Consider the following 5309-nt stretch of genomic DNA (forward strand, 5'->3'; position numbering starts at 1 on the left):
TCTCCACCATCTCATTGAATCAGTGCTCCCGACCCACTAAAACCGATGAGCTCAAAGTTTTAAGAATCGTTCAGAAGTCACACATCACCAGCAGACAACCGCAATCACTGATGGGAGAAGATGGGCTCGAATTTAACAGGCCGCTGCGGTGGCAGTGAGGGACCGGCCGTGGCGTCGGGTGACGGTGGATGAATAAGCGTTGATATCTAAAACATTTACAGCGGATCCAGCTATCGTCATTTTTCACAGGGGCCGGGCGTCATTGATCAGGATGATATCTGGCACAGGGGGGGAAACGTGTAGTTAAAGGCGCGTGTTTAACGAGCTTCTCCAGCATTTCCCAAAAAATTGTCACATAAAGACTTTCCATTATTATTCTGAACAAAGACAGAGTCGTTTTCTGTCTCTCAGATCTCTTTTGTCAACCCAGCCTCACTGGACAGATTACTTTTCTTAGGAAATAGCTTCCTGGATCAGACAAAACAATGTTCTGAGAGAGAGAGAGAAACAAGGCCAGATTCTGCTCTCTGATGCAGAAATTAGCTCCATTTTGCTCAAGTGTCTTAATGATAGTTGAATTAAACCATTTCTATAACTATCACTGCTTTGTCCTTGTTCCTTTAAGACAATGCCACTGTACAAAAAAAAGCAGGATAACCCGAGTCTCCAATAAAACTAACATTAATGGCACTGCAATATGCAAAGCTATGCTAATTTTATGCACACTGTCAACCTACATAGTGGCCATTCTTCGTTCGTTTCAAAAGATATGACTACAATTAGACGACAATTGATTGAAATCATTTGCGTTTTATGATTCTGTTACTTTTGAGAGCTGACAGGGCGTTGTACAATTCAGTGACAGTATATTTTCACTGCGCGGGGAGATTAACTGGTATTATTGACCCCAATGCAAACCAACGGCTAATACATTTCAAACAAACTACTCACTATGTCAGTGATTTGCATGTGGTGTGTCATTTACCATATTCCCTGATTACCTAATGATATATGCTTTAATATAATGCACAGCGCTTTCAAAGCAATATGTGCACCATACCTTTACAGTGACTTAACATGTCTGAGACAGAGAAAATTTGAAATGATAGTTTAAGGGCTGCGGGGAAAAGAGAAGTCTTATCAGTTAAGACTTGCTTTGTATGTAGGATTTTTTTTCCCTTCCCTCCTTGGAAGGCAGGGGTGCAGTTGATGAATTCTTAAGCAGATCTTGCTGATAATTGTATTTCATAACTGTCATGTGGAGAGGGACTGTCCGCTGAGAAGCTATTTGTGTCACTGCATCTCTCTCCCTCTCTGTCTCTCTCTGTCTCTGCAGCCTCTTCAATAAAACTCAAATCACGACAGAGATTGTTAAGTCTACCTCCAAGATTATTAAATCCAAATGGAGAATTTATGGGTGACACTTCATAACAATTAATCTGAGATGCTTGATTAATAAAGTTCGCTCACCCCCCCCCCCCCCCCCCCCCATACCCCTCACCCCCCCTCCTCATGCTGCCACCCCACACCCTCTTTCTCTCCTCACCCTCCCCATCACTAAAGTTGTCCTGTTTGAGTGGGATGGAGGAGGAGGGGAACAGACGTACGGGTGGCAGGATGGTTGTCAGGGACGACATGAGTGTCATTCTTTTTGATTAATGGAGCATTGTGACCCCGCCCCTAACCCTCCTTCTTTCCCAGCATGCCCACTCTCACCTCTGCAAAGCCCCCTCCCTCCCAATACCAGGTAAAAATAGATGTGGGCCAAGTTGCGCTCTTCATTTAGATTCAAGCTACACATGATCTGATAGAAAAAAAAAGCTGGGGAGCAAAGTAATGAAGGTTGGGAAAAAAGAACTGAGAGAAAGAAAGGAGTAACAGAAAGGATGGAAGGAAAGAAATGGGAAAGAACAAGAGGAATAGTAATAAGCATGGAAAGATAAAGACAGAACTAACCAGAGAGAGAAATAAGGGCGAGACACAGAACAGGAAAGAGAAAAAGAGGAGGCAGAAAGACGGATTTTTGGAGAATGTCACCTACCTGACCTTGTCACTATGTTAAGTCAGCTGTGATTAATTAGTTGAGTGAGACTGAGCAATTAGGTCAGGAGTTTGGGTGTGTATGAGTATGAATGTGTGAATGCTCATGTCTGTGAGTGTTCATGCACCACTCTTTTCTTTCCCCTGATCAAGATCTCTTCATTCACAAACAAGATATGAAACAAATTGTTTTCCTTTTCTTTTTTTTAATCTTCCCCACAAGGACAAGATCAAAGAAGAGTGGAGGCAGACAGGAAGAGGGAAAGAAAAGTAAAACACACGAAAGATAAAACAAAACAACACATAAACAAAAGAAAATCTACCTTACAAGAAATAGTTATCAATCATCAATAATTTTAACAATGATCCCTCAAGTGTAGACTGAGCCTCTTTGACCTCAGTGTAAATCATGACCTCCATATTATTGTCCTAGCAAGTAGCCAGCTGTAAATAGTGAGAGTCTCATGTGGTCCCCCCCTCACAGTGATTGTGATTCTACCAAGTTCTATAAATATATATTACTTTTATTATAACATTTTCAGTGTCAACAATGGATTCCCAAACTGTGTCATTTCCAAAAAAAACAAAAAAAGTCATGTGCACTTGCTTTAAGACCAGTGAAGCCAATGTACAATTTTAAAGCAGACAACTGCAGGTTACAGATTTTTAGTTTGTTGGCAAATTGCCTGTTCTGAAGTCGACCTCAACTTTTCAGACAATGTGACTCTTGCTTTTGATTTCCATTCTCCAAGTTTGAATATGCAACAAAACGCCATTGTAATATTATCATATATTCACAGCTTTTCGATAAAGAAAACCTACTGTAGACGTGCGAGGAGAAGTTTTTTTTTTCAAGTGGCGTATTATCGCAGAAATAGCTGGAGATTCATTTGGAAGACTGTGAGGATAAGGAACCCTTAGACAAATCCTGGAACCAGTAAAGGCTTACAAAAGATCATATTTAACAATGATGGCTATATATTTTCCTTTTTGCAATTAAAGAGTCCCTCTGTGTAATTTAATGCTTCTTTTCAAGTGTCGGGTCCCCTGAGACTTGGCCTGTAGCTATGCCATCGCTCTTGGTGATTATCATTAATGAATGTCGGCGAGGACCATCCCTCAATGTGACTAGGGAGGAAACACAAGCCCTAATTAAAGGTTCCTATTCATAAATATATGCCTCAAACTACACGGATCGACCGGCGCTGTGCACACAAGTCATTTTAATGTCAGAAAAGCACCTTTTTAAGAGCATTTTCCTTCCTTAATGTACAGCACACCAGCAGCAGTGACAGATTTTTGCAGCCGAAGCCCGCAGCGAGGGATCTGTGTAATTTGAGATTCGCAGATTTAAATTTAGTAAAAGCTGAAGATTAGGATGCTCTAATTTGACACACAAGAGGACTGATGACAAGCAAAACTCGGCTTCTAACGGTATCCTGGCTGTTTAACTGAGCATTATGATACAGCTTTTGCGTGTTATCCTCAAGAGACTGTTGTGTTTCGTTGCAAAAGGTAAAAAGGAGCTTCTCGTGATGAGGAGTCGTACGGGGCATTTGAAACGTGGCTCCTCTATCTAAGAAATGGAAATATTTAGAAAATGAAAATGTTTAACAGATTACAGAATGTCAGGGAGGAGGAAAATAATCCTCATTGCTTGTGTTCCCTCATAAAAACTCATTTTAATCATTTTAATTGCTCCAAATGCAGACTGACAACCGCTATCATAAACGCAAGTGGCTGCATTGTCACATCAGTTTCCCAGACAAAGCTATTGGTAATTGTTATGTGAAGAAGATAATGTTAACATTGAGGATAATATTGAGTCTGTCTGAATGTTTTTCTTTCTTTTTCTTTTTTCTTTTCCTCCTCCTTCCTTCACTGGGGCTCAGAAAGTCTTGTCGGAAAAAGAGCTTGGTGAGACAAACATTTGGCTGTTTCTCTGTCCTCCTTAATGGCTGAAAAATGCTAATTGGAGTGCACGTGTCAAAGAAAACAAAAGGCAAAGGAGGAGGAGAGGGAAGGAGTGTGCATGTCAGAGAGGCTGGTATTTTGAAACGTGAAATATGTCACTTTATTCAGTTGAGCTGGTAAGGATTTTTAGCAAGGTTGTTCCAGGAAGCAGGAAATCTGTGTGTCACACTATTTGTCTCTTGAGCACAGATAAAGTTTTTGCCTGTGGTGGTATGTAATGTAATGTAGCTCATGTTTAAAAGAAAAACATACTGAGAAAGATAGGAGATGGGGGGGTGGGGGGATAAAAAGCACAATATTCTGCTGAACAACAGTTTCATAGTTCATGTAAACAAACTGAAGTTGCTTCCCGCTCCCTTCACTCTGGAGCCTCCTCGTCGCTATAAAATAACACCTTGAATCCCTCTGAGACTGCAATCCTTTAATAAACTTGCATCTGTCACCGCCGTGCAGCATTTCATCACATTATTCGTCCAAACTGACAAAATCAAAAAAAAAAAAAGCTCAGGTGCGGATTACAAACCTTTAATTGCATTGTCAAAACTGCAGCAACACATCGTTTTTAAGTCTACACATTAAACAAGTCATGGAAAAGTAAATCTCTATAAAATATCAAAACCTCTCTCTCTCTTTCTACACTCACACTTGGCATTTTAATTATGCAGCCTTATCTGATAGATGTGGAGATATAGCTCATGTCAAAGTTAGAGCCTCTTCTTTATTAATTTTTTATTATATATTCTTATATTCAGGCTGTCGATGAGTGTCTGGAATCTGATAGGACCCATCATTGATTGAAGATTACTCAAGATTATGAAGAGAGGATTTATCATAAGCTGTGAGTCTTCATCATTCCCAATGTGAACTTATTTGAATGACATTAAGGGAGAGCATTACTCTTTATTTCAGTCCACTAAGAGTAAGTTTAGAAGTCCAGATCTTTATACAAATAACATTAAAATATGAAAGAGGAGGTTTGTCAGAAAGACATGCTAAACACCACAAGCCCCTGACATTGAACTGGTGCTGCGCTCTGCTCGTACTCACATGTCAGAGGAGCCTAAATCTTTTGACATCAGAGGTTTATGGCTGCAAAATAGCTCGGGTGGTTAGCCACAGGCCAAAATATGCACCACGGCATTAATTATTTAAGAATATTAAGAGGTAGGCATTAAATTCTTGGCGTAGGTCATTATCATCTTCGTCAATACGCTTTGCTACATGTGTTATAATCCAAAATATATCCTTAAACTTAGCTGAAAATGAACTAAAAATAAAACATGCTGGGAAAAATA

This window comes from Trachurus trachurus (genome assembly GCF_905171665.1).
Source record: "Trachurus trachurus genome assembly, chromosome: 11".
Classification (NCBI taxonomy): domain Eukaryota; kingdom Metazoa; phylum Chordata; class Actinopteri; order Carangiformes; family Carangidae; genus Trachurus; species Trachurus trachurus.